The 21,615-nt window shown below is 41.1% G+C and overlaps 1 long non-coding RNA gene across 1 annotated transcript in view; it reads left to right on the top strand.

The window, feature by feature from the left end:
- Positions 1–20,903, top strand: part of LOC126458653 (uncharacterized) — a 57,892-nt gene extending 36,989 nt beyond the window's left edge. The window contains exons 2-4 of the long non-coding RNA XR_007585672.1: positions 6,230–6,433; positions 20,172–20,280; positions 20,472–20,903. This is a non-coding gene — a long non-coding RNA (uncharacterized LOC126458653). The remainder of the gene's footprint in view (positions 1–6,229; positions 6,434–20,171; positions 20,281–20,471) is intronic.
- The last annotated feature ends 712 nt before the right edge of the window (positions 20,904–21,615 follow it).

The following is a 21,615-nucleotide window of genomic DNA, read 5'->3' as shown; positions in this document are numbered from 1 at the left end:
CCTTCAGCCAGTGAGAATTAGACAGTTGTGGAATAGTGCTGGAATCAAGCGAAGACAGACAGTTTCTGAATGGTGCACTCAAGTTGTGACAGCGGAAGATTGTGAATGGTGAATGGCCACTAAAATACTTTAACTTCCTATTGGACTTTTACTAATGTGATGTCTGAATGTGCTCTGGTGCACAATTTTTAGCTTTTCCCTTTGCATGTTTGAACTGAGAATAGACAGAGTATGAGTTCCTATTTATTATCTCTTGTGTGTTAATGTGTAATTCATCATGATGAAATCTGAATTACTTTTAGCTGGTGAATATTTTTTGTCTCGTGACCACAAAATTGACTTAGTTTTTGCATGTCTTTGATGACAGTTTAGCTCTGGGATTCTGCTACCATTCTCATAATACCCTCAATGCAACTTTATTGCATGAAATAAGGTTATATCATTCTGTCTGAAATAACTGGTTACCATAGGATCTCTTTCTGTTTATTTGAGATATGCGTTCTTGAATAAACATTATTCAACAGAATTCTCTGATGTCATCTACATCAATTACTGACATTACAATAGTACCCTTTTTATTAATTATTCTTTTATCTTTTATTAAATGTGTCTGTTTATTTCAGTAATTTGAAATTCTAGCCAGTCAAAGACTCATTGACTTCAGGACCACACATACAGTCTATTATTTGCAGTAGATTAGCTGTTGGGTATGAAAGCAGATTTATGTGACCAACTCTATCATGTTACTGAGCTATTCTTTTTAAACAGAGTGGTGTATAGCCCAATTATCTAGATGCAATCAGGCAAAGCTGCTACTGGTTTGCTTGTATGGAATGCTGGTAGGAGAAGCTACTATGCATCAGAACATCCATGAGGTAACATCACAAATCAGTGGTGTATCCTTCGGGTAATACATAAATAAAATTATTCAAATACCTTCACCCTTCCACCAAAATAAGTCTGATAAACTAAAATATCTTGGTGTTTTTTAATATGTAAACACCTAGCATATGATGCAGTGTTATAATTTATCAACTTGTAATTCACATTCTACTGATACTTAGTTTAGTTACAATATCGTTTTCCTTAGCTAATAATTTTGCACAGGATTTGCTGGTGGCATGAGGGAGGTGGGATGTGGACCTGGGGGTGAGCAAAACAATTTTGGTTAAATAAGAAGAAAATATAAAAACTGACTGAAGGTTTATTCCAGTAAATCTAACCTAATAGGAAGACAGGTGTAAAACAGTGGCTAGTTGGAGGCCACCGACAACCAGACCGAGGGCCATGGCACTCGAATAAGAAGAAGCATGAAGGTATGTGTGGTTGGGTTGAGAGCTGGCTAGCAAGAGAGTGTCTTGGCAGTGTCAGTGCACTGTGGCTAATTCACCTTGCATCCCTCATGTGACCATCCACAGTCCTCTGATTGGCTGCTGGAGGCCACTTTGAAACTGTGGCCTAGTCAGCAACACTTTAGTAAAGCATTACCTTGTCAGTAGTACCTGCTACGAGAAAGATATTCTACTCATGTGGACTGAGTGTGGGTAAGCAGCAGTATCTAGTGACATCTGGTGTTGCACTGACTCAAGCCCAGCCAGAACCTTGCAGCAAGATGCATTTCTGTTGCATTGGAAGAGTAAAAAAGAAAAAAAAGAAATTTTGTACTAATAAACTTTTTCCACCAGTCTGACAATCTACCGTGTAAATTCCCTCCACCTTCTGTAGGATCAGCTTACTAATTTTTAATAATTTGACATTATGAAAACTGATTAAGAATATTGTCTAAAACATATACTCCGTTGGATAGGTTGCACTGACATTTGAAGGGGTTATAGTCTAATGGAGAGTGATATCAAATAGCCAAATCTTTAAAGTTAATGGAAAAGGGCAAGATAATCAGTGTAGTGGCAACCGCCAAGCCAAGAGGACGTGCAGCAGCAGCACTTGTCTGATAAACAGTAAATAAACTTAGCTTTGTATTTTCCATGTGCTTCTGCAAAGAAGTGAACTATATGTATGTATTTTACTGTGTAGACCATTGGTTAGAAAATTAATAGTAGTTTTTGTTTTTGCATAAGTCCTGTGGATATCCTTGTATAGGTTGGCTTGCTAGTGTAAATTTTCCCATCACTAGAAACTCCATCACGCCACAAAGTTTTAATTTTGTGCTAGTAGACAGCATACAGTTTAGACCAGTGCCTTCTAGTTCGCATATTTATCTCATGCAGTAATGTTTCGATAAACAGGATCTCTAATAGCAGGTATCTATAAATACATGAACTTCAGTAGAGAAATTTATTTCTGTTTAATAGCTTGCAGTTTCAAAGTACAGTGAGAAATTTGGACAGCAACTTTCAGTGTTACTTTATTCTCTTTTGGTATATTTTGTATATATTTCAAACTTAGTAGCGCCATTTGAGACATTATATCTATTTTACACACAGTACAATATGGCTAGGGACTGTGTTTGTTGTGAGCGGACACAAGGAGATTTGGCCACAGTCTGTAAAGTGTTGGAAACTGTGTTGGCTACTATTGACAGGCTTCTAGCTAATGCTCAAAGTTGCGGTGATGTCAGGGTGCCAGTGAGGAGAACTGCAACACCTTTGGTGCCACTGGAATCCCCTGGTGACGCAGACATCGCTGCGCCTTCTGATATGCAACAGTTGACTGGTCCATCCTCACTCCAGAGTGGGTGGCAGACATTGGTGGGTTCATGTGTCACTGGGTGGAAGGTGAAAGAGGGAGCAGGCTGTGTGGCTGGTTCCCTATGTCTTAGCAACAGGTACGAGGTGCTACCCAGCGTTGATAACTCTGAGCCAGCACAGGATGCCTCTCCTGTTGGGCCAGCACTCGATTTTCCTGCCCAGTCCAGACAATTACAGGGGGTGGGTATGCTTGTCATTGGGATCTCCAATGTTAGGTAGGTGATGGAGCCCCTCAGGGAGATGGCAGACAAGGTAGGAAAGAATTCCAGTGTGCATTCGGTATGTTTGCCGGGAGGTCTCATCTGTGATGTGGAGGAGGCCCTGCCGGCAGCTATTGAGTGCATTGGGTGCAGTGGCTACATGTAGTGGCACATGTTGGCACAAATGATGCCTGCAACTTGCGTTCTGATGCCATCCTCAGCTCCTTTCAGTGGCTAGCTGATTTGCTGAAGGCAACTAGCAATGCACGCATGATGCAGAGTAAGCTGTCTATATCTAGCATCGTACCCAGGGTTCATTGCAGTCCTCTGGTTTGGAGCAGAGTGGAAGGTCTAAACCAGAGGCTCATACAACTCTGTGACGTTATCGGATGTGAATTTCACGACCTCCACTATCGGGTGCAGAATTGTAGGCTTCTCCTTAACAGGTCAAGCGTGCATTAGATGCAGGAAGCGGCTACTAGGGTGGTGGAGTATGCGTGGCATACACATGGGGCTTTTTTAGGTCATAGAACCCTTTCCTTCAGATCAAAGATGATTTTCTTGTTAAATCAGCCAGTGATCTTAGAGAACCTTGGTCCTCACAGATCAGAGATAGGAAAGATTAATATGATTTTAGTAAACCTCAAAAGCATCCAGGGAAAGGTCTCAGAATTAGTATCACTTACTGCAGGTTATAATGCACAAATAGTATTGAGAACAGACAGCTGTTTGAAACTAGACATCGAGGACAGTGAAATCATAAGTTCAGATTGGAGCCGCATGGGGTAGCTGTGTGGTCTGAGGCATCTTGTCATGGTCCACACAGCTGTCCCTGTCAATGGTTCAAGTCCTACCTTGGGCATGGGGGTGTGTGTCATCCTTAGCATAAGTTAGATTAATTAGTGTCTAAGCTTAGGGACCGATAACCTCAGCAGTTTGGTCCCATAAATCCTTATCACAAATTTCTGAATTTCAGATTGGAATGTTTATTGTAAGGACAGGTTAGTCACCAATGGTGGCAGCGTGTTTATTGCAGTAAAAAATTTGATAAGATCTAGTGAGCTTGTCATGGGTTCCAAATGTGAATTAATCTTGGTGAAATTGAGTATCAAAGAATGGTAAAAAAGAGGCGATCAGATGCTTCTCTAGACCACCTGGGTCAGGTTCTGTAGTTGTAGAGCACTTCAGACAGAACTTGCAGAATATCATTAGTAATTTTCCTGATCGTGCCGTTGTAATAGGGGTTGACCTCAACTTACCAGGTATAGATGGGGAGTGTTATGCCATCAAACCTGGTGCCAGAGGCAGGGATTCATATGGCATTGTTCTGGATGTCTCTTCCGAAAATTACCTTAAGCAGATAGTTGGAGAACCAGCTCGTGAGGTAACGTCTTAGAGCTCCTGGCAACAAACAGACCTGAACTTCTCAAATCAGTTAACGTAGAGGTGGTTATCAGTGATCATAAGGCTGTGACAGCATCTATGACGTTGGGTCCTACAAGGAATGTTAAGAAAGGTAGGAAGATTAACTTGTTCAGTAAGGGTGACAGGATACAAATTTCAGAATATCTCAGCAGTGAGGACAAAGTTGTGGAGAACAAATGGAAAAAATTCAAATGCATCATTCAGTATGCCCCAAACAAGTATATTCTGAGTAAGGTTTTAAGAGATGGGAAAGATCCACCATAGTTTAATAGCCATATTAGAAAAGCTCTAGGTAAACAAAGAGCACTTCATCTCAGCTTCAAGAGAAATAAAAAGCTAGCTGACAAAACAAAAGCTGGACAGATCGAAAATGAGCATAAGGAGATCAATGAGAGAAGTGTTCAATGATTTTGAAGGTAAGATGTCAATGGACCTGAGTAAAAACCTTAAGAGATTTTGGTCATATCTAAAATCAGTCAGTGTGTCAAAATCATCTATTCATTCTCTCAGTGACCACATTTCACTGAAACAGAAGCTAACAAGAAAGAAGGTCAAAATACTGAATTCGGTCTTCTGAAGCTGTTTCACCGTGGAAGAACGTAACACCGTCCCTCCTTTCAGTAGTTGTATGAATGTTGAGATGCCGGATATTGAGATAACCAATTGCGGAACTGAGAAGCAGCAACAATCGCTTAGGAGAGTAAAGGCATCAGGACCAGATGAGATACTTAAAAGATTCTATAAAGATTAAGTGAAAGAACATGCTACCCTTCTAGCAGTAATTTATTGTAGATCACTCAAGCAATGAAAGGTACCTAATGACTGGAAAAAAGTGCAGGTCATTCCCATTTTTAAGAAAAGCCATAAGACAGATCCATACAATTATAGACCTATATTGTTGGTGCCAATCTGTTGTAGAATTATGGAACATGTTTTATGCTCAAGAATTATGACGTTTTTGGAAAATGAACATCCCCTCTATAAAAATCAACACGGATTCCACAAGCAGAGATCCTGTGAAACTCAGCTAGCCCTGTTCCTCCATCAGATCCACAGTGCAGTGGACAATGGCGCTTAGGTTGATGCATATTTCTTTATTTCAGTAAGGCACTCTGACACCATCCCACATTGCCGTTTGATGAAAAAAAAAAAGTATGGAAATATGAACTTGCGGAGTATCGGAGTAGACTTGTGATTAGATTCAAGACTTTCTTGCAGATAGGTCATAACACGTCACTCTTAACAGAACAAAATTGACAGATGTAAAGGTAATATCCGGAGTACCACAGGGAAGGTGATAGGACCATTACTGTTTATAATATACATGAATGATCTAGTAGAAAGCGTCAGATGCTCTTTAAGGCTATTCGTAGCTGATGCAGTTGTCTATACCAAAGTAGCAGCGCCAGAAGATAGTAAGAATTTGCAGAACAACTTACAAATAACTGATGATTGGTGCAGGCTCTGGCAGTTGACCCTGAATGTAAATGAAAGTAACACACTGTGCATACATAGGAAAAGAAATCCACTTATGTGCAGCTACACTATTGATGACAAACAGCTGGAGACAGTGTTGGCCGTAAAATATTTAGGTGTAATTATCCAGAGTGACCTTAAATGGAATGACCACATAAAACAGATGGTGGGAAAAGCAGATATCAGACTCAGATTCAAGAATCTTAAGGAAACGTAACTCATCTACAAAAGAAGTGTCTTATAAAGCACTTGTTTGTCCAATTCTTGAGTATCGTTCATCTGTCTGGGATTGCTATCAGGTAGGACTAACAGACGATGATGATGATTATGATATTTGGTTTGTGGGGCACTCAGCTGCACGATTATCAGTGCCCGTACAAATTCCCAACCTTTTCTCAGTTGAATCTTGCCACTTTGCAGGAATGATGATGGATTTATGAGGACAACACAAACATCCAGTCATCTCGTGGCAGGTGAAAATCCGTGACCCCACTGGCAATTCAACCCGAGAGCCCATGCTCTGGAAGTGAGGACTGATTAGAGGAGATAGAGAAGATCCAATGAAGAGTGTTTCATCATGGGAGCATTACGGAGATACCAAATAAACTCTACATTATAAGCGAGGTATTGTGCATTACAGAGAGATTTACAATTGAAATTTTCGGACAGCACTTTTCAGGAGGAGTTGGAGAACATATTACTTCCCCTACATTCATCTTGAATACTGATCACAAGGAGAAAATTTGAGAAATTAGAGCCAATACAAAGGCTTACAGACAGTCGTTCTTCCCATGCACTATTCACGAGTGGAACAGTGTTGGAGGAATCAGATGGTGGAACTGAAAGTACCTTCCACCACACACCATTAGGTGGCTTGCAGAGTATGAAGTACAAGGGTAATCCCAAAAGTAAGGGCTCCTATTTTATTATTTTTTTTTTTAGTGCGTAGACCTGTTTATTTCTACAATGGTTTACATCAGTTTACAGCTTGAACATTTAGCTATCTTTCGACATAATCACCGTTTCTGTCGATGCATTTTTGTAGATGCTGTGGAAGTTTTTGTATGCCCATGTCATACCAGCTTGCCGCCATGCTGTTCAGAAAGTTATGAACCTCTTCTTTCACCTCATCATTGGAGCTGAATCGCTTTCCGGCCAAATGTTCTTTTAACCTAGGGAACAGGTGATAGTCACTGGGCACCAAGTCAGGATTAGGGTGAGTGGGTGATTATGTTCCACAGAAACTGTTGCAGGAGAGCAACGGTTTGCTGATCAATGTGTGGGCGAGTGTTGTCACGAAGAATGTGTACACCGTTGCTCATCATTCCTCTTCTCCAGTTCTGAATTGCCCGTTTGAGTTTTTTCAGAGTCTCACAGTACCTGTCTGCATTAATTGTGATCCCAGCGATTCAGCTCTGATGACGAGGTGAAAGAAGAGGTTCATATCTTTCTAAACAGCATGGCGGCAAGCTGGTATGACATGGGCATACAAAAACTGCCACAGCGTTTACAAAAATGTATCAACAGAAGTGGTGATTAAGTCAAAAAATAGCTAAATCTTCAAGCTGTAAACTGATGTAAACCATTGTAGAAATAAACAGGTCTACGTACTTACAAAAAAATAGGAGACCTTACTTTTGGGATGTAGATGTAGACCTGTAGAAGCAGGATGTTATGTGTGGTTGGGTAGAGAGCTGTCTAACAAGAGAGCATCTTGGTGATGATGGTGCATTGTTGCTAGTCCACCCTGCATCCTGCTGTGACCATTCAGACCCCTCTGGTCGGCTGCTGGAGGGCACCTTGCAAATGTGGACTAGTCAGTGACACTTAAGTAAAGCACTACATCAGCAATACTCACCATGAGAGACCTTTTCATGTGGACTGAACGTGGGTAGGAGGTGATATCCAGTGACATCCGGTGTCACACAAGCCCAAACCTATCTGGAAACTTACAGAGAGACACAATTCTTTTGCATTGGAATGAAAATTAAAAATAATTAGAAATTCTAATTTTCCAGTCACTCTCACAATACAATGAACAATTCAATGTTAACATGTGAAATACCACATTGTCATCGATATGTGGTTCTTTACAGTTTAGTTTTTAACCGTCGTAACTGTCGTCTGCTTCACATCTACTGTGCAGCGAGCTACGTTAATTTAAGTATTAACTGTATTTTTCTTACGTGTCACTTCTTCTTCCATGTGTTTTTACTTTTAGGAAGCTTTAATTTTCGAGTACTAGTAATAGTGTTCCACAGATTTCGTGTTTGTTTTGAATACAGAGAGATTCCCTTTAGTCAGCTGTAGTGCCAGTAGTGCTAGTGCTTGTTTTGAATACAGTCCAGAGACAGGTAGTGCTTATTTTCATTGTTTTCAACAAGAAGTGTCTAGTAACCACAGTTTAGTCAGCTATCAGCCGCCTTTAGTGAATTAGCAGTCTAGTTAAAAGTTGATTAACTCTCTACAGTAAATTGATTTTTTAGGATGGATAGGATGTGTGATTGCTGTGTACGGACGCAGGAGGAGCTGGCCACTGTTCGCGAACAGCTGAACTTGCTGATGGCCACGGTCAGCCATCTTCAGGCTGCTGCCCCGGAGTGTAGCAGCAGTGGGGAGTCTGGTGCATCGCATAGTACACCCCAGGTGTTACATGCTTCGCCCACAGTCCCTGCTGTTGAGACATCTTTGCGGGTACCGAGCACAGTTGGGCCACCCTCTCCCCAAGGGGAGTGGCGAGTTCAGCTGCGTTTGCAGCACACGAGGCGGAGGGTCAATGTGGAGGCTGGCCGTGTGGCATCGCCCGCTCTGCCTGTGAGTGGACATGTGGCCGCTCCTTCAGCAAGGTCCAAGCAGGCACATGGGGGGAGGGGTTTATTAGTGATTGGGAGCTCCAACGTTAGGCGGGTGATGGAGCCCCTTAGGAAGATAGCGGAAAGGTCACTCTGTCTGCTTGCTGGGGGGTCGCATTCGAGGTGTGGAGGAGGCCCTGCCAGTGGGAATAGAGAGCACTGGGTGCACCCGACTGCAAATTGTTGCTCATGTCGGCACCAGTGACTCATGCCGTCTAGGTTCAGAGGTCATCCTCAGCTCCTACAGGCGGTTGGCGGAAATGGTGAAGGCGGAAAGCCTCGCTCGTGGGGTGGAATCTGAGCTAACTAATTGTAGTATTGTTCCCAGAACCGATCGCGGTCCTCTGGTTTGGAGCCGAGTGGAAGGCTTAAACCATAGGCGCAGACGATTCTGCGGAGATCTGGGGTGCAAATTTCTCGACCTCCGCAATCAGGTGGAGAAACGTAGGGTCCCCCTGAATAGGTCAGGTGTGCACTACACGCAGGGAATGGCTACAAGGGTAGCAGGATACGTGTCGAGTGCACATGTGGGTTTTTAGGTTAGAGAATTCCCTCCCTAGGTCCGACAAGACGCCTCCTGAGATGCGACAAGGTAGTAGTAGGCAAACCACAACAGGGAATAACAATATTAATGTGCTAATAGTAAACTGCAGGAGTGTCTATAGAAAGGTCCCAGAACTGCTCTCATTAATAAACGATCACAATGCCCACCTCGTACTAGGGACAGAAAGTTGGCTGAAACCAGATGTAAACAGTAATGAAATTCTAAACTCAGTTTGGAATGTATACCGCAGAGACAGGCTGGACAGTGAAAGGGGAGGCGTGTTTATAGTGATAAAAGTACAATAGTATCGAAGGAAACTGACGGAGATCCGAAATGTGAAATAATTTGGGTGAAGGTCATGGTTAAAGTAGGCTCAAACATGGTAATTGGATGTCTCTATAGGCCCCCTGGCTCAGCAGCTGTTGTGGCAGAGCACCTGAAGGAAAATTTGGAAAATATTTTGAGTAGATTTCCCGACCATGTTATAGTTCTGGGTGGAGATTTTAATTTGCCGGATATAGACTGGGAGACTCAAACGTTTATAATTGGTGGCAGGGACAAAGAATCCAGCGAAATTTTTTAAAGTGCATTATCTGAAAACTGCCTTGAGCAGTTAAAAAGAGAACTGACTCGTGGCGATAACATATTAGACCTTCTGGTGACAAACAGACCCGAACTATTTGAAACAGTTAACGCAGAACAGGGAATCAGCGATCATAAAGCGGTTACTGCATCGATGATTTCATCTATAAACAGAAATGTTAAAAAAGGTAGGAAGATTTTTCTGTTTAGGAAAAGTGACAAAAAGCATATTTCAGAGTACTTGACGGCTCAACACGAAAGTTTTGTCTCAAGTACAGATAGTGTTGAGGATCAGTGGATAAAGTTCAAAACCATCATACAATACACATTAGATGAGTGTGTGCCAAGCAAGATCCTAAGAGATGGAAGAGAGCCACCGTGGTACATCAACCGAGCTAGAAAACTGTTGCGGAAGCAAGGGGAACTTCACAGCAAACATAAACATAGCCAAAGCCTTGCAGACAAACAAAAATTACGCAAAGCGAAATGTAGTGTGAGGAGGGCTATGCGAGAGGTGTTCAATGAATTCGAAAGTAAAGTTCTATGTACTGACTTGGCAGAAAATCCTAAGAAATTTTGGTCATATGTTAAAGCAGTAAGTGGTTCAAAACAAAATGTCCAGACACTCTGTGACCAAAACAGTACTGAGACTGAGGATGATAGCCTAAAAGCTGAAATACTAAATGTCTTTTTCGAAAGCTGTTTCACAGAGGAAGACTGCACTGTAGTTCCTTCTCTAGATTGTTGTACAGATGACAAAATGGTAGATATCGAAATAGACGACAGAGGGATAGAGAAACAATAAAAATTGCTCAAAAGAGGAAAGGCGGCTGGACCTGATGGGATACCAGTTCGATTTTATACAGAGTACATGAAGGAACTTGCTCCCCTTCTTGCAGCGGTGTACCGTAGGTCTCTAGAAGAGCATAGCGTTCCAAAGGATTGGAAAAGGGCACAGGTCATCCCCATTTTCAAGAAGGGACGTCAAACAGATGTGCAGAACTATAGACCTATATCTCTAACTTCGATCAGTTGTAGAATTTTGGAACATGTATTATGTTCAAGTATAATGACTTTTCTGGAGACTAGAAATCTACTCTGTAGGAACCAGCATGGGTTTTGTAAAAGACGATCTTGTGAAACCCAGATCGCAGTATTCGTCCACGAGACTCAGAGGGCCATAGACATGGGTTCCCAGGTAGATGCCATGTTTCTTGATTTCCGCAAGGCGTTCGATACAGTTCCCCACAGTCATTTAATGAACAAAGTAAGAGCATATTGTCTATCAGACCAATTGTGTGATTGGATTGAAGAGTTCCTAGATAACAGAACGCAGCATGTCATTCTCAGTGGAGAGAAGTCTTCCATTCAGGTGTGCCGCAGAAGAGTGTCATAGGACCGTTGCTATTCACAATATACTTAAATGACCTTGTGGATAACATCGGAAGTTCACTGAGGCTTTTTGCGGATGATGCTGTGGTACATCGATAGGTTGTAACAATGGAAAATTGTACTGAAATGCAGGAGGATCTGCAACGAATTGATGCATGGTGCAGGGAATGGCAATTGAATCTCAATGTAGACAAGTGTAATGTGCTGCAGATACATAAAAAGAAAGATCCTTTATCATTTAGCTACAATATAGCAGGTCAGCAACTGGAAGCAGTTAATTCCATGAATTATCTGGGAGTAGGCATTAGGAGTGATTTAAAATGGAATGATCATATAAAGTTGATCGTCGGTAAAGCAGATACCAGACTGAGATTCATTGGAAGAACCCTAAGGAAATGCAATCCGAAATCAAAGGAAGTACATTACAGTACACTTGTTCACCCACTGCTTGAATATTGCTCACCAGTGTGGGATCCATACCAGATAGGGTTGATAGAAGAGATAGAGAAGATCCAACGGAGAGCAGTGCGCTTCGTTACAGGATAATTTAGTAATAGCGAAAGCGTTACGGAGATGATAGATAAACTTCAGTGGAAGATTTTGCAGGAGAGGCGCTGGAGCTCTAGTCTGACTTACGTGAATATTATAATTAACTTTTGTTGACACTTGCAAAAGATTCTGTCTCTCAACCTCTCTATAGTGAAAATGTTAAATAATTGGACAAACCTAGTGATAATGACTTAATCAAAATATGTCTACTAACTGTAAACCTTCCTTCTTTAGTAACCTAAATTTTGCTACTTTTAAGCAAAGATCAAATTAACCACCAAGTCAGAGGTATAATTTTAGTCCCTTCTTTATTACTGATCAGTTTCAAACAGACATTTTTCTTTATTTCTTTTCCCATTATGAAAATTACCATCAAATATTTTTATGTCTCTCTCACCTGTACTAATTAAAAAAAATATTTTCCACTTTTATTCTTGTCCACAAAACAGTGTTTGATAGGTTATACCATCTACATAGACATAATACATGTAAATTGTATCTCTGGAATGTGCTCTCTAATATGGCTAACAGAAAATTACTACTAACTTTGCTGTCTCTTTTTTATATATTTTAAAAATTTCTTTTCTTTAATTCTTTCATTCTCCAGGACTCAAGATTAATTCAGGGTAAATTCTACTTGCTTCATGAAAATCAGGAGCTTAGTTTTAATTTTTTGACTAATCAAAGTTTTATTTAATTTATATTTTCAAACAGCAAGTTATTTTCAGCCGTGGATGAGTGCCAGAAAAGCTAGTTCCCCAAAACAGCAATAAATAAATAATAAAAAAAAAAACAAATGCAAACAAAAGACTCCTCAGTGCAGCCACCACCTCAGACCCTGAAGTTGAACAATTTAATTACAGTTCCATGTCTTTAGGTGCTGTCCAATGCATCCCACTAACTTTTCCTTACGTAATGGTCACCCACCACAATAATTCTGCATGTAATGATAATTCTGCGCAAGCTCACAGTAATGGTTCCTTTAGAGTACAGTTACTTAATAATTGAGGGAAATATATTTACAAATTTAAGTGCAACACATGCTGTACGACCAGAGCAAAGTTACGTTTTAAGACATCTACTACCTGTTGAACAAAAAATCTTGCAATTGACTCAGTACCTCACTCAATCCTCAGCACAAATACCATTATCTCAACAGTGCTATCATGAATTTAAAACTAGTTCTGACAATGATAATCAGAACCCGCTCTATCATATTTTATTGGTAGAAACCTTGAGGAACTACAAAGCTTCCTGGTAATAACTTTCTCTAGAATTGACTTACTACACCTGAAAACTCAACCCTATGTATGGACTCCCATATGTATACAGTCAGTACCTACTCTGAGCCACTACTGAGTGAGGTTAGGACACTGGACTTGCATTCGGGAAGACGACGGTTCAAATCCGTGTCCGGCAGTCCTGATTTAGGTTTTCTGTGATTTCCCTAAATCGCTTCAGGCAAATTCCACCATGGTTTCTTTGAAAGGGTATGGCTGACTTTCTTTCCCAACCTCCCCCGATCCGATGGGACCAGTGACCTCTCTATTTGGCCTCTTCACCATATCACCAACCAACCAACTCTGACCCTGTGAGTACCCAAAGCTCAACTACAGCTGCCCTCAAGACCCATTTTAAACCTTTTTGAAATGTTAAAGCAAACAAATGTGCAGCACTACCAACACTTGTAACAACTGCTATATTCTTTATTTACATTTCTGTCACAATTGCATATAATTTATACAGTTGACTTTTTTTGAATGCAGCCTTTGAAGTCAGATTTAGGTTAAAAGTGCTTACCACAGCAAAATTCCGCCAACACACTTGGGTAACATCCACATAACACTGAATGCAGTTTCATCTGCTGAACGTATGAAATAAGATTTTCTATATCTTTTGTATGACTTTATGTTGTGTGGACATAACCCAAGTAAGTCAGTGGAATTTTGCTCTAATAAGCACTTTTAGTGCAGGACTGGTTTGAAAATGACCAGCTATGTTTTAAACAGTGACAGAAATTTAAATAAAGAATTATCAAATCTGTGTTGCTAGTCCTTCCCCAACAAAATTTTGGAACCAGGTAAATTACTATATTATTAAGGATGGTTGTCAGTTCTTCTTTTAATGACCAGTTGCCATGTACCGTAACATCTTTGCCACTTAAGATGCTGTTGTGTTCTAGGCAATTGATCAGTTTTGCAGTGACACTCTACAACATACATTTTAACAATGACACACAAGCAGACATTTATAATTAAACATGATTAACACCCCTCCCATGACAATATACATCCACGTGCTGAGGCAACAATTTAAGATGATAGAGTTATTGTGATACCAAATACTACCAAATCTTTTGATCCATCACAACTGCCAGCAGAATGGCTTGCTACAACAAGCTACCACACTTCAGTGACAACCAAAAGTAAGTAATTTGCACTCAGGAGATGCTTATTTGAACAGTAATGAAGAATTCACAGGTAGCCAGGGTATAAATGTTGCATAAGCTATGAAGCTAATGGACATATGAGATAAATTTCTAGGCAACAGTGATATTGTCTAGCTTTGACATAGTGAACTGAACTAAAAGTGCTTTTGAATTTCAATAAAACCAAGAGTGTGGGATCAGCAAAATGTATATTACTACTAAAAGACATCACATCATTTGAAAATTCTGGGAAACAGTCTTACCAATCATTCCAGTATTCAGAACACCATAGGCTTCTATGCTTATGAAATGTCCAAAGATAATGAAAAATAAGTCATAGTCAAATATCATGTGATTGGGGCTTAGCTGTTATGATCTTTATCACTATCTGGCTCAGAGTTGTGTAGTTTTCTGGTAACTTGTTGCAGGGTTGTTATGCAGTAGCTAGTGACATACCCACAACAATGTCAGGAGACATATCACACAAAGAATGTGCAACACTTTATTGGATTTTTTCAACAAGACTGTCAGCTCATAAAATCCACTCTCTACAATTTTACACATTTCATATCTTTTGATTCACTTGAAATTGGGTCTATGGAACATGAAAAATAAATAAATAAATAAATAAATAAATCAATTATGACACATAATTATCTGCAAATTCCCACAATAATGTACTGCAAATGTCATGTTCAGACTGTGGCAGTAAACATGAGTGTCGTTACTGTCCTCACCCTGATATCACTTGTTCTGCTTACAGCAAGACACATTTAACTGTTGTCCATATTCATTTGCTCCTTGCCATCACAAGGGTTCCTGCAGCAGTTAATGGAATGTCCAGTAAGCTGATTCTTGCCCTCAGAGCTATAACTGGTGCGGTGGACTACAAGTAGGCACAGGAGCCACCATTTCTAACTAAGATGGACACCAACAAGCAGCTTGGCTTTGCTCCACTTCAGTGGTGGGTAGTATCCCATAGGTAGAAGATGATTTTCAACTGCAGTTTAGGTCACATTGCAAGTTAAGAACAAGAGAATAGGTCACCAACTAAGTTCTCCTGTTCTCAGTTCAATGGTAGCAACTAATATTTTTCAGCATGGAAGCATTCACTCTCTGGGTGAACATGTCTTATTTCAACTTCCATTCCTTTTAGTGATATAAAAACTTTATATTCAAATTATCCACAGTCCTTTGTACTAACATTAGGCTGTGCTAAGAACTTTAAGGCTAACATATAATTTAAAGAAGCACCACAAACACACATCTTTAGCATATGGCCCCTTATTTTATAATTTGCAAATCAAAGCTTCACTGCTTTCATTTTGTGAATGGGGAATGATTACGGCATGCTGAATTTTTATCTCCATTTGATTATTATATTGAGCATTGTAAAACTAATGAAATTCATCATGCTAACTGTTTATCAAGGTTACTATTACCTTGATAAATTGAACCTAATGAGAATACTGTACATCTGTGTTCACTCATGCCCAATAGTGCCCATATCACAGCTAAACAAATTTCCAAAGAGACTGACAAAGATAAAATAGTGTCTGTTGTATTGAGCAGTGTCAATAATAACAAATTACCAAATAAAGTGCAATATGTTCTTAAGGTCATTGTAATGAGAACCATACTCTACTGATCATAACTTTATTGTGTAGGGAGAGAATGTTACAATCTCCAGTAGTCTAAGACCTCGTCTTAAAAAAGTAAGCCCAGGTCATTTGGAAACCACTAAAATGGAGTCTGTAACTCAAAGTTTTATATGGTGGCCTAATAAATAAAGAAATAGAGAAAGAAAAAGAAATAGACAAAGATACTCTAGAGTCAATTGTGCTCTAACTAAGAACCCTTTCCACCCATGACAATGGCCTAGAGAACTTTGGGAGAGTCTTCATACTGATTTTGTGAAGTTTCCCAAGAGAATGTATCTGGTTGTAATGGATACCTACAGTAAGTGGCCAGAAGCAATCAAAATGTCACATTCTACAGTCACTTCTACCATAGGGGATGCATTAATTCCTTTGTTTCCTCAGTATGATCTGCCTGAAATGATTATGTAGTTTGGAAAGACTGTGTCTTTTTGTGCAAGAATTAGAACATCAAATTGAGTAAGATGCCCAAAGATTTAAGCATGCACTGAAAATTCACAAGTCTGATGAAATATCCAACCTGGTTCTGGGCTACCGTGATGTAGAACATGGATTCATAGGTTAAAGCCCAGCCTTGCTTGATTGAGCCTGAGGGAGAAGTTCAGGTTAGTTACACCAAACAACACCCATTTAACAGTAGTTCATTTATTCACCTAAACACATCAAAGGCTTACAAAGAACTGACATGGTGGAACCGCAAAAAGATTATGCTCAGCATCCAAAGATGATGCTCCGAGTCCAGAGACAAATGTATATCGATGCTGGTGTCGACCTCATCAGCACCACATAGACCCCCCCCCCCCCCCCCCCCCCACAGTATGGAGTACTCTTGAGAGGCTGGGGGTTGACTTAATTCGTCAGCAGGGGTGGTCCGCGGGAGCCTGACCACGGTCAGCTCGACAGCAGCGTTGTTGGGGAGCTGCGTGGGTAGATGTTGTGAAGGAAGGTTCGCCCACCTAACCTGGAAGTTGTTGAAGAGCACCAGGCATCGTACTGGGTGTGCTGGTCATGCGGCAACAGGTAGCACTGGATGAAGGGAAACACACGACGAACAGTGTATAATAACGCAGTATTATTGAGATTTTGTGGATGATGTCTGGGGGGAAAGGCACAAACACCTCGAGCAAGGGCACGTTCAAGATGGGGGGGCGTGAGAAACCTCGACAGGGCAAGGCAGGCGATGGTGGAGAGGTCAAAGGGACCGGCGAAGGGCCCGGTGACAAGGGTGTGATCGTAGGAAAGCTCGATGTTGGGAGTATGTGGTCACTTGATGGAGTACGTGAGACCGGAGTAGAGGGGGACGTCAGAGGAGAGCTTGACGATTGGAGCTGGAAGACACTCGATTGAATGTGTAAGTCTGACGTGGAGGGAGTGGTCGGAGCGTCGAGCCAAGACAGTGAGTGAAGTGGGGGGTAGAAGAAGGCTTGCATGAGCAGGCTTAAGTCTGTTGAGAGAGACTGTAACAGCTGAATCTTTCATCTGGATGTCATAGGTGTTGGCTGAGCGTCAGAGAACTCGGTACGGGCCGGTATATCGAGGTTGGAGGGGAGCACGGACAGTGTCATATCGGAGCATGACATACTCGCAATTGTCCAGAGATTTTGGGACGTGAACCTTAGGGTGGGAATGGCTGGCGGGCGGAGTGATATGGAGGTTGATGAAGTGACATCTGACGTGGTCCACGAAGGAAGGTAAGTCAGACTGAGGGAGAGAAACGGAAGGGCTCACAAATTCCCCAGGGAGAACAATGTTCTGGCCGTATATGAACTTGGCTATTGTGCCTTTGAGGTCTTCCTTATAGATTGCACGAATGCCAGGTAGCACAAGGGGAAGGGCCTCCATCCATAGAGAGTCGTGGCATTGAAGAGCTGCCTTGAAAGTGTAGTGCCAGTGCTCGACTAGTCCGTTACTTTCGCAAATTTTACAAATCTCATTGAACAGGGATGACTCAAATTGTCTGTCCTCATCAGTCGTGATGATAGCTGGACATCCGAAATGCGATTCCCACGACTCGACGAAAGCTCAAGCAACAGTTTCTGCCGTAATATTTGGGAGGGGGACAGCCTTGACCCAGCGAGTTGTTCGTTTGATAGACGAGAGAACATAATGAAAGCTGTTAGAGGGGAGGAGAGGGCCGACAATGTCAATATGAATATGCTAGAAACGCCCAGGAGGGATCGAAAAGTTGCAATTCGTTGAAGACAGCTCGAAGGAGCATGGTTGGGATGAGGGGGCGTAACGTGCCCGTACTGTCATCGCACCAGATCTCACCAGAAATGCCAGGGAAGGTGGTGCGGACGAAGTGTAGTGAAGAAGTAGAGTCTGAAATCAGGTTTTATGTTTCCTCATCGGCAGGTTGGAGGTTAGGCAGTTCAGAGAGGTCTAACAGTGAATGAATGGCATTGACTCATGAAAGGAAATCAGCAACTATATTGTCAGCACTCCTTATGTGTCTGACATCTGTGGTGAACTGAGATATGAAGTCCATGTATCTGAAGCGGCGAGGAGGTGGGTCAGCTGGCGGGTTTGTAATGGCCACAGCCAGGGGTTTGTGGTCCGTTAAAACATAGAAAAGGTGTACTTCAACGTCAGTCTTAAAATGCTCGATCGCTTTGTAGGCCGCGAGCGACTCCCTGTCAAACGCGGAATATTTCCGCCACTGGATTAATGTTCCTGTGAAACTCAGTACTCGGCGGCGGCGGAGTGAGAACACGTTCACTGCTGTATGAAGCATTGATATGGTTAAAATCATCTTCTGGGGTGGGTGAACAAGCTGCAGGCACGATCGAGTAGTGAATGGCCGGGCGGTAAGCGTGCATAGTGTCGGCGAGTTGTTGACAAGATGCGGGTGCGGTAGCCATGGTGGGATTGTATGTCTCACTGCTGTTTGTTTTGACTGGGTCGAGGTCAGTGAGCCAGCAGGCGGTGGCTGTGACGTCGCTGTCTGTCGGTAGCGGTCGAGCAGAGTTGGTGCGGCTCGGGTGCTGTGTAGAGGGAGGCATGGTACGTCCAGTGTTGCACTGAGAAACAGCCGGCATTGTCGTCGGTGTAATTGGTGCATTGTTGTTGATTGGTAGGTTGTCCTTGATGAAATTGTTCTTCTGAATTCGACCAGGCATGCGATTTAGCCATAGTTCGGAGTTCGTGTGAACTGGGATTTGCAACATAGTCCCCATTTGTTGCAGCCCATCATTTGGCATGATTGTCCAATGTCGAAGCACTGCACAAAGTTAATTCATTACACAAAAGCAAGTCAAAATTGTCCAAATTAATTGGCGAAGGAGCACTGCACTGTCCAGAAGTGAAATTACAAACGGATGACGTGTGCGCCTCGGTCGCATTGTTGATGTGTGAGAAGGTGATGAAAGTTACCAAAAAGCATGACTCACACAAGAGTCAGGAATTTACACACTAATTACACTTCTTGTACACTGCATCCAGATGCAGCGCGATGTGAAGTGGATGGACGTAGAAATCCGACAAAGGGTTGCTGCATTGTTTGTCCATGGCAATGTTCCAGTACACATTTCTGGTGTCATAAGCGGCATTCATGAGCGTCGGGGTCACCAGTGAGGGAGAAGTTCGGGTTAGTTACACCAAACAACACCCATTTAACAGTAGTTCATTTATTCACCTAAACACATCAAAGGCTTACAAAGAACTGACATGGTGGAACTGCCCAAAGACTATGCTCAGCATCCAAAGACGATGCTCAGAGTCCAGAGACAAATGTATATCAATGCTGGTGTCAAACTCATCGGCGCCACAAGCCTAATCAAATTTGTTGACATACAGCCAAACAACAGACCCAAGTTAATAACTGATATGAGTTGTTCATTCAATGTACGTGGTTTTGTGTGCTTGAGAAATGACATCAGCATCAATGTACACTGAAAGAGCATAATGGAAAAAAGAAAGATATATTATATTTCCTTATAATTTAATGGCAGGCTGCGATTTTTAGGAAACAGGAAACCAAATCTTATCGTCATTCAGTTCTAGTAGGAACCTCTGAACCAATGCTATGTGCACAACAGGTGAGTAATGTCAGTTGAGGTACCTGAGTACAGGAGATAACTAGGCCATGGGCTTTTTTCCACAGAATTTTACTTCAAGCAGTTGGCAGCACTGAAGGACAATGGTATCTCCCTTCAACACTAAGTCTCATCTTTCAAAGTGTTATGGTTTTATGTGACTTTTTTTCAATTTAGATTTCCATTGTAGTGTGGTATCATCTCGAATTCATGAAATATCTACATGTTCGCTGTAAGTATTATCACTCTTACAAGTAACTTAGCATAAAGTATAAGCATTACAGAGATTTGAAATGTTACTTGGAGCCTGTGTTCTCTTTTAGGTTACAAGCTTGAGGGGATGGCCCAGTTACCTCCAAAATCTTTCAAAATTGGGGTAAATGGACAAGGTTCTTGAGGTATCCGGCCCCTCCTCGAACCTGTTTACTCCAGGTGCATTAATTATTGTTATCAGTATTCTTTAATTCGTTTTGGAAGCTATTTTGTTTATTTTTTCTTGTGAATTACTATGTTAAATTAATTTTACCTGGTATCTGATATCTGAATTGGAACTGCTAATTTATAATATAACCTTAATTTAATCTAACCTAAACTTTTTTCAGATGTTTATCATTTTTTCCTAGGTCATGGTGAGAACAAACATTGGACAAACGTAGAAGTGAGCTGTTGAGCTATCATAAACAGGATTTAGGAATAGCCATTGGAGATGTTAGGAGTGGAAATAGGAGAGCAGCTACATTCTAGAAAATTTCTAGGCCTACATTAAAACACCATATTCTCAGTACATGTGGTGAAGGAATCATTAAAACACCATATTCTCAGTACATGTGGTGAAGGAATCACTTCAAGAGACAGTAAGAGCAGTGGTAACATTGAATCATTCATGTCTGCTGGTGAAGAAGAATTGATAGTGAACTGTTTGAAAGAATAATAATAATAATAATAATAATAATAATAAAGACAGAGGATGAGATGGTCAGATGAAGTTAACCGACACCTCATGTTCTGTTATTACCAAGCAACAAACTTAGGAACGAACACAACTGGATATAGATCACAAGTATACACAACATTTATTACCAGATACCCAGAATTAAAATTTTTAACAGAACAACGACTAGCTGATCAGATCCGTGTAATAATAAATAATAACAGGATACCCCAGTCAGAATTAGAAAACTTCAAACAACAAGTACAACAAATACTGGAACAAAATAATGTGCAATCAGAAGAAGAAGAAAATACAGTAATGGACTCAAACATCCCAGAGCAAACAAACAAAGAACAACACGCATCAATTACACAATCAAAGGAAAACGGAATCTTAAGACAGCCACCAGAACAAGCACAAATAGAACACGAAGTGACACACATTTTAGATATAGAAGAAAAATATCAGCTGACATATATAGAGTACAAAGACACAAATACAGACATTAGACCATTCTTGCATAGACCACCAAATAACCCACAAGTCGAAACAACAATAACAACTATCAACACAATCATACGCAACAAAATAAATGAAAATACAACTATGGAAGAGTTACAACTACTGGTTTATATAGGAGCACTCACTACACTAAATGTACACACTAGGCAGAGATCGGAACCAACCAACACACAGAAGAAACCCACAAAACCAGCATTGCAACACAGGCTACAGATCAGAATAGAAAAACTGAGAAAAGACATCGGACAGCTAACACAATTTATAAGAATTGAAATGTCAGACAAAAAACGTTAGGTAAAATCTCACAACAAGAA

This window comes from Schistocerca serialis, chromosome 1 (assembly GCF_023864345.2).
Source record: "Schistocerca serialis cubense isolate TAMUIC-IGC-003099 chromosome 1, iqSchSeri2.2, whole genome shotgun sequence".
Taxonomy (NCBI): domain Eukaryota; kingdom Metazoa; phylum Arthropoda; class Insecta; order Orthoptera; family Acrididae; genus Schistocerca; species Schistocerca serialis.
Note: the sequence above shows the minus strand (reverse complement) of the source record. Positions and strands in the feature narration are given on the sequence as shown.